We start from the raw sequence: 9,426 nt of genomic DNA on the forward strand, positions 1-9,426 counted from the left end.
TGCCTCTGCCTCAATTTTATCCCACAACTTAGACATTCACATTACTCACACTCTCATTACACATACATATAGGATCTTGGGGGTGGGCACGATACACGGAGTCCAAAGTACCATCAGGGTGTACACCCCACCCCTGGCATCGTTGCCCACCTCTCAATTTTAAATACACGTAGACATTGAGGGCTAGCAGGAGGGACCATGCGCTTACCTGCTGCTCTCTGGCAGGTAGCTCCAAGCCCTCCTGGGTTTTAAATGCACCTTAGAACACACATGCATCAACATTACAATGAGCGGGTGGAGGGAGGTTTGGAGTCTTCTCTCACCCCCATTCTCTGCGACCTGCTGGAGCAGGGGGGCTAGGACTAGGAGGAGGAGTTGGCCGTCCGACTGCGGTCTGGAGTGTGGAGCCTTCCTGCTGCTGCGGAGTCGGGGCGGTCTGCCTCCCCCCACCGCAGGGAAAAGGGAAACACCACCTGGGTCTGGGTGCAGTTCCCCCCTCCAGGGGCGGGGGCACCTAGACCCGGTTTGTAGAGTACGCTTGGGGAGTGTGATCGTGTGTACAACGTCTCTTTATGTCTGTCTCCACGTTGGTTGAGTGTGGAGTAAGTGCATATGAGAGCATGAGGGTGGGAATGGATGTTTGTATCTGTGTGTGCCTGTATGTCTGTGTCTATATGTCAGGTTGGGTGTCAGGCGCCACCTCTCTGGGGACATCTCAGGCCCTCCAAGGTTTGGAGGCCTATCTCCCCCTACCACCACTTCCCCTGCCAGTGGCGGACCCCCTCAGACATCGGTGCGTTGGTGGTTCTTTGTGTCCGGGGATGGGCGTCCAGGTACACACCGGCTCACTCCTTGGCGGCCGCTTATCGGGGCCTGGAGCCTGGGGCTCGCTCGGGCCACTTCGGAGGTGGGGTGCCCCCGGCCTCTCGGCCTGGGGCTCGGTCACTCAGGCACAGCTGGCTGCCGGCGGAGCTCATTTTTTCTTTCTATTTCCTCACTCTCCTTGCTTAGATGCATCTTTTACCCATTGTTATGGTTCAAAAATATTGGGGATGGACACCAGAGGAAAAACCCACAATAACAACACTGGTCCGGTCGGGTTGAGTCAAACGATGATTTAATGATCACACACGTGGGAGATGGACACTGTATGCAGACAGTCTCAGATCTCATCTCAAAAAACACATCTCCATAGTTTTATGAAATCAGGGTATTAGAACGCCCCCTCATGCGTAGTGACAGGTGTAATACAATCAATGTTGACAATTTTATTTAACACAAAGAATAACATTGTCTCCTTCCCGAGGGCAGACGCTAACTGCCCCCCTTCTCCTGGAACCGTCTGTACCCTGCTGAGACACAACATGGCAACTACAAGGACTCTTTCATTTATTAAGACCATCAGTGTGTATTGCTCTAAATCAAGTATATAATATTAAATGAATATTGCTGGATCAGCTACTTCTACTTAAAACATATTAAAACATGACTAAGCACAAAAGCATCAAGAATAACATCTTATAAGTGCTGTGTAAGCGCGTGCGGCCTTCCAAGCTCAAAGCCTTTGCCCTCCATAGATCAGCCAGACTCGCGCTGGCTGTAGCTTTTAACCTTTAATTACCTTGAGCACAACTCTAGAATGAGCAACAAACTGCAATGTGTATGGAATGATCATGATTACATCTGCAATGGAAAATCATGTTATTATTCTGGTACCTGTAAAAAAGATCAAACTAAAGTTATCACCATCACTGTAATGCAAAGAATAATGTAAGATCAAAAACTTCAATTTATGCTTAATGCAAAGCTGGTTATATACTTCTAATGAACTAATAATGGCATATTAAAATATTAAATGATAATGAGAAAAACATCCCCTCCTTATTCTACACCATCCTTCAGAACTCTATTTCCTTTGCTTCTAAAGTGTGAAGGTGTTCTTTATGTGATGAAAACTTAGATCCTGTTTTCAGCCTTCAGCTAGTTTTGGACTAAATATGCAGTCAGAAGATAGAGACAGAGGGCCAGCAAAATACACCAAGCCTGTCAGTATCCAGTGTAACATCTTATTTAGATAATCTACAGTGAATATCCTTTAAGTTATTCATGTAGGATTCAGGATGCTTGAGGGCAGTTTCACAGAGGAGATTGTAATGTAGAGATATTAATTCTTGATTGATTGAATGAAAGAATAATGGAAAGAACCCACATCATTTTTCACCGTTGGTAATCTTGAATCTTATCTTCTTGATTTTTTACAGTTTTGCTTTGAATTGAAATTTCCACTACTTTCAGAACTGGCATGATTTTTGGTGGAGACATTTACTTACTTTACACCTTGAACCATCATCAGGTCAAAGTCTTCCTTTGGCTAATGACTAAATACATGCAAAACCTTAATTCCAGCAGCCTTAGCTTATGTTTAAAGCTTCTTTTATTTTGCATGCAAACATTATTATATTTATCAAATCACCACTATGCTAAGTGTGCTACATTGGAAAAGTGGCATTATCTGAAGTGAAAAGAAAGCTGTCACTGGAAACAGTAATGCACACAATGGAAAGTAAGAGCTTAAAGTTAAAACCCTGTTTTTTTTCTCAACTAAGCAGAGAAATTACAGTCACAGAATGAAGCAGGGGGGCTTTGGTTTGGTTATAGAAAGTTGCAGAAGAAGTAGGACATGGGGGAGCGTGTTTCTAGAAGTCCGGTTATCCAACAAGAAGTTCAGCTTAGAATAGATATATTAACTGTGTCGGTTTAGTGGTTTTTGATGTAGGATGCAATAAAAAAAACATTGTATGGTCTTTAAATTAGGTAAATACAACCTCAGATGGAAAACACCTGTACTGTATTATTATTTATTCAACAAAAAAAAGTGAAAATGCAGAAGCAATGTGTGAAAAACTGGGTACACACCATTATTCAGTACCTTGTAGAACTTCTTTTAGAAGTAATTGTTTTCTTTGTGACATTATCAGTCTTTGACATCGCTATGGAGGCATTTTGGTCCACTTTACTTCACGTTGCTTCAGTTCATAGAGATTTGTGGGCATTTAGCTCTCTTAATCCAATACAGAGCCCCGCAAGGCACATGGGAGAAAAAAAATTAAGATGAACTTTTGCGAGATCTCGCAAAACTAACTCGGGATCTTGCAAAACTTTTTCGAGATCTCGCATTTGAAGGCCGAGTCGGTGTATGCTTTGTAACCCAACCTATCCCAGAATTCATAGCGCAGCCCAGCCAATTCGTTTCCAACAATGGCGGCAGCTACTTAGTTTTAATATTACTCTTTCTGGGTCACAAAATAAACTTTTAAGATGTTTTGAGGCGTGAATGTAGCTGTGTAAACGTCAAATATCTGCTCGGTTTATCAGGACATCACATATTTGCAAAAGTGCTCCAACGTTTTCGGAGACGTCTGTTACCCACTATCTCAAAGCTAATGGGAGGTCGAGGCCCACTACAGCCGGGGGGAATGCCGCACTCCCGGCACATCGTGCCTCGACCTCCCGGTCGGCTTCGAGCTGGCAGCCTCCGAAGAATGCGGCCAAAACTTCAGCTTTATTTAATTTTTTCTCCAATGTCTCCTGCGGGGCTCCATAATCCAACACCACAGCATTTGAGTGAGATTGTTGCCTGGCCTTTGAATGGGTCTGCAGCACACTTTGATTCATGTGTTTCTCAGCAGTTCTGTTGTAGATTTGCTGGTTTGCTTGGAATTGTTGTCCTATTGCATGACCCAGTTTCAGCTAACTTTACAGTTGGACAGATAGTGATAAATTGAAGTCCAGCATACTTTGTCGTATCAGAGGATTTTGTGGTTAACTCATTGACTGAAATATCATAGGATTTTTTTGCAGTGTCTCTGTGAATTGCACTGTCTGACCTTGAGTGAATTTGCTGTCTTTGCTTGTATTTTATTTGGGGTTTTTAATGGTTTAGGCTGTAATTTTTAATTCCAGGCAACATGGTTAACAGCAGCAAGAAGCACCATTAAGTCACTGCGAGGCTAAATTGAACCTTTGTGGATGCTGATTTTATTAAAGCAAACGGGAATGGTGGATAACATTATATTGGAATTAGTGAAGCAATAGTGATAGAAAGAGTTATATGTGAGCCTGAGCCCTACTTGACCCTCCCTTGCACACCACCTCAGGAGTGAAATGGTAAATAAAGTGAAACCACGCCCATAGTGCCAGCTGACATGGCAATAAATCCACTCAAAACTTTAAACAAAGAAACAAACTAATAGTACTCAAAAGTATATAGTTTCACCCCCACACACAGGATGAATGAATGGGAAATCTCTGATACCCAGTATGATACTGTAATATCACAGGACATATGAAGATAGCATAAAATATATATTTTTTGTATAAACATACCATTTGATCAAGCAAAAAGCAAACTCATACTAAACAGCTTTTTATTGCCTTTATGCAAATTCACTCTGTTCAATGGAGACTCATATAATGTAGCTTTAAAACAGGCTTTAACCAAAAATCAGCATAGCCCCCGCCCACCCTGTGCTTTAACTAGAACATCACAGGGAAGTTTCTCATAAACCTAGATCAATTACTTTGAGTGGGACTTGTCTCATTTCCTGTGTTCATTTTCCACAGCTTCACAGGGACTGTCGAACAAGAGGGCACCATCTGTGCACCTTTGCCCAAACAAAAAAAAAAAAGAAAAAGATGAAGAAGAAAAACATGTTCTCTTCGTGTTTGAGATAATCTCATGGAGGCTCTTGTTCTATTGGAAATCCTCTTGCCACGGAAATCAATTTACTTTCGTCAGGTTTAATGACACTTGGTTAGGACCCCCATTTTCACGAAGGCTGTTCAGGGAGCTATTTGTCCAGAATGAAGTAACTTGGAAAAACACTTCAGTAGCTCATCCAGTGATGCATATGGTCAATAGACTTAGCTGAAAGGATCAAAAGAAATGCACACAACAGTTATTACTGGGCATGACAGAGAAGGACATTAATGGGCATCCTCCCATTAGGCCAAATTTGTAGAACATCTGGGTATCTCATTGTTTAAGCCTGCAAAAGCTTTTTGGTATACACTCCAGTTTCATTCTAACAAATGAGTTGCCAACTTTTTCAGCTCTCTTACTATTTCCATGAACTCTACAACCTAGCAAAACAGCTAGATAAATGTAACCAGCTATTAAAACACAAGAACATAATGCTAACACTGTTCTACAATTTAAATCATCTTATTTATTGCAGGTTGGTAGCCAAGAGGCTTACATTGCTTATTACACAAAATTGTAAAATAACTAGAAACACTGAGTGATGTAACTATAGGTCAATGTTAGACTTTGGTTGTTTATATATACATTGACTGCACAGTTCGTTAGGTGTAACTGCCGCTCGTTAATGCAAATATGTAGTCAGTGACTCACACGGCAGCAACTCAGTGTATTTAGGCCCATAGACACAGTCAAGACAATAAACATCAGAATGGGGAAGAAAGGTGAGTTAAGTGACTCTGAACGTGGTTGTTGGTGCCAGACAGACTGATCTGAATATTTTAGAAACTGCTGATCAACTATCTCTAGGAAAACAGGAAAAATAAAAACAAATATCCAGCGTGTGGCAGTTTTCTGGTCAAAACTGGACTTGATGTCAGAGAAGGCTGGTTAAAATGCTTTGAGCTGATAGAAAGGCAACAGCAACAAATAGCCACTTGTTGCAGAAGAGCATCTCTGAACACAAAATATCTCAAACCTTGAAGTAAGTGTGCTACATCAGCAGAAAATCACATAAGGTGCTACTCCTGACAGCTATGAAGCAAAAATCTATAATTTACACAGGTTCTCCAAAATTGAACAACCGACGGCTGGAAAAAACTTTTCTTGGTTGGTTTTGTGGCTAATAGTGGTTTAATGCTGTGGGAAATATTTTTGGCACACTTCAACAAGGTCCCTTAGTACAAACTGAGCATCATTTAAATGCCACAGCCTACCTGAATTTTGCGGCTGACCATGTCCATCCCTCTGTGACCATAGTGTACCCGTCTTCTGATGGCTGCTTCCAGCCATTCTTGAACATGACAATGGTTTCACTGCACTCAGATGGCATCCTTAGTCAACAGATCTAAATCCAATAGAGCCCATTTGGGATGTGGTTAAACAAAACATTCACATCATGGATGTGCAGCTGACAAACCTGCTGCATGCACATAATGCTATCATGGCAATATATCCAAAACCTCTGAGGAATGTTTTCACCACCTTGTTGAATCTATGTTACAAAGAATTTTGAACATAAAAGGGGGTCCAAGCCAGTACTAGCATGGTGTACCTGGAAAAAACTATCAGGTGAGTTTATACTGTAATAATTAGTGAATGTCATATATAGTGAGTCATATATCATTAAACAGTATGAAGAAATTGTTGCTATACCTGAAGTCATCATTTGAAAACAGGGCGTTTCATGTATGAAGTGCCTTGAATGCTCGAATATCCCCTTGATCGATAGGCTGGATGGATAAGCAATGTTGTGTTCGGGAGAGTAAGAGTTCAATTTGTATGCCTTCGAACAACAGGTCAGTTTTATTTCAATTTAATATACTTATAATATATGTTTTAATTAATGTGTTACATGTGTATTTTTGTTGTTATTAATTTTTTTAGGCTCGAAAGTGCTTATTTTACTGCAAAAATAATTAAAATATAAAAAAATTTAAATACTACTAATAAAATAATATAGGCTGCAAAAACTTGCAGTATAATGAACTTCCTGTGATATAAATGTACAGATAAATCTGCGATGTAGTGAGTAAAGTATTTAAGTTTAAAAGCATAAAAAACTGTTGCTACAGAAGCTCATCCAAGATCTTGGATTGACAGCAATGACTGGTCTGATGTTTGTGGAAGTAATTGTGTCCCTTACCACAGTTGACAATGTAATTGGCTGGCTGGCTCTGTGTAAAGCTCAGCATGTTGCAGTGTTGCTCCACAGGATAAAGCAGCTACACTTTAAGTAGCCAGCTCTGCAGGCACAGAGACCATATATCCATTATAATTAAAGGGAATGTGAAGGATCAAATCAGCTGGCAGTCCAAAACAGAAAGTCCCACTTCACATATGAATAGCTGTGGTCAAGTGACCCAAAGATGCTGAATATTTCTGACCTTCGTGTAAAGATAATGGTTCAGTTTCCAACATTATGAAAGGATGAGATTTGTGAATTAGTATCGTTAATTAGCACAAGAGTAATTCTATGTATAGCTTATTACACCATTTAAAAAGTTTTTGGTAAAAAAGGTGTTTCTTTTTATGCTTGTCTTCTCTCTACTCAAGGGAGCATTAAACCCCCCAAGCGGAGCAGAGCTGGTATTCCCAGCACAGCACTCTGAACCACTAAGCCCATCAAGATGCCTGCAGTAAACCAGTAATAACTGAGCAAGATAAGGAGCAGTCAGGCAGATCAATAGCTGAGCACATCACTGTCTAATCAAAGCCTTCACCCCACAGGAGAGACTGAAACAGAATACCTTAGTCTCTCAGGATAAACCAGGATTTAGAATTGCTGGGTTATGAAACCAGCTGCAACCACCTGCCATTGTCATTGCTGAGACAGAGAAGTCCTTGAAAGAGACTGTTTCAAATAATTATGCTCATATTACAGACTTGTTTACACTATTATGAGGATATTTGAATAAAACTAAAAAGACAAGAAATTAGGTGGTAGGTATTCAGTTTTGCTTATGTTTTTGGAGCAAATCGCTCTGTAAAATGCAGATTGCAGTTTCGCCCAAGAGTCAGGATTTGATAAAAAGCAGCTTGTCTTGAGCGTACAATATTTTTTAATGTCTCACTCAGAGAGGCTGGTCACAGAAAAATATATGAAATGTTTTCTTAACACAGCATTATGTAGCCGTGGAAGTATAAACATCTCATTTCAGTTTGAAAGCCATTTCTAAATCACAGTGTTTTAATAAACTGAATCAAATGGCAATTTGAAACTACAAATAAATAAACAAACAGTCCAAAATTACAAAGTCTCCTGTGCAAAAGCCAATGAATCCTTTTTCTACCTACTATATCTGGATATGGGTCACAGAGTGCTGCTATCGCTCTCTCCCAAGCCACACGAGAGGCACAATCTCTCAAGTGTGAACTGGCTCTGCTCTCGGTTAGACCAATCCATTAATTGTCACCTTTTTGTTGTTGACAGGTTTGCATGAGTGTGATCCCAGGAGCTATGTTGTCTTGCCTCTGGTAAACTAGTCCTGTGTAATAACAACTGAAATTCAGGTGATCCTCTATTCAGCCAGCAACTTTGTACCAAGCCCCATCTTGGAGCCAGCCTTTGGGGAGTTTTGTAGGGAAGTTTGTGGCTACTCTTATCTTTCACCACAGGACAAAGGTAGTAGTGCAAAACCTTATGAGTTGGATGACAGCCGAATGCAGTAATAGTGTTAGATAATGAAAGAAATCATATATATTAAATAAATTACTAATAACATATAAGAGTAGTATCTGCCTCTTGCCCAGTGACAATTGGGATATTCTCCAGCCCCCCACTAAATTCAATAAGCAGAAGTGGATGGATGGATTAAAACAGGAGACTCAAGACTCCAGGATTAAAGTCTGCTACACCATCATAGCCTTTTCCTCCTAAAGAGGAACATATCTGTCCTTTATGTCTACTTCATATGAAGCAGGGCTTTTATGTGGGTTTCTCGAAAGAGTTGCTAAGTGATTTTTTTCCCATAGTTCCAGCAGATTACTTGAATATGAAATGTGCAACCACCAAATAGAGAATGGCATGAACTCAGGTGGGATTCAGAGGAAGAACGTGGGATTCTTTCCGTGAAGTGCTTTATGAGAATGATGAACCAGAAGGGAATCGTGTAATGCAGCATTCTCCAAAACACACAAACCTGCTGTGCCACACCTAGCAAACCCAAGAAATCCCTGTGAGGCTTTTATTTATGCATCATCTGCTTCTTTGTCCACCATCCCGCAGAAAAGAAGTTACACACTTTCTGTTTCCTGCCACCCTGCCTTCGGTTCCAATTACCACAAGTGTTAAATCTGCACTGGGGCTGGGCCTTTGAATATTTTATGCCACTCATTAAGCACAAGTTGAGCCATTTTTCCTGTGAGTCTTCCAGCTGGGTGTGAGTTTTCTTTCAAAGGTAACAGCTCTGTGGCTGCAAAGTCTTTGAATGTAGAGGCTTTTAAAAGACTGCGGTGACAAAATAAAGCAAACTGAAACTGTACATTGGGATACTGTTGTACTACTGATACTAATGGAAGGCAATTTAAAAGAACAGGTCTAACACTGTGTGAGAAAAACAAGCCTGTCTGGTATTGATCTCAGTGTTTTTTTTTACTACCTAGTGAACTTTATTTATGCTGCATTCAAGCCTAAAAATGTACAAAAAAGTGAATGCAGCAAAAAC

The sequence above is a fragment of the Copadichromis virginalis genome, linkage group LG17 (genome assembly GCF_057382275.1).
Source record: "Copadichromis virginalis isolate Kocher_CV1m ecotype Utaka linkage group LG17, C_Virginalis_male_GT1.1, whole genome shotgun sequence".
In the NCBI taxonomy this organism is placed as follows: Eukaryota; Metazoa; Chordata; class Actinopteri; order Cichliformes; family Cichlidae; genus Copadichromis; species Copadichromis virginalis.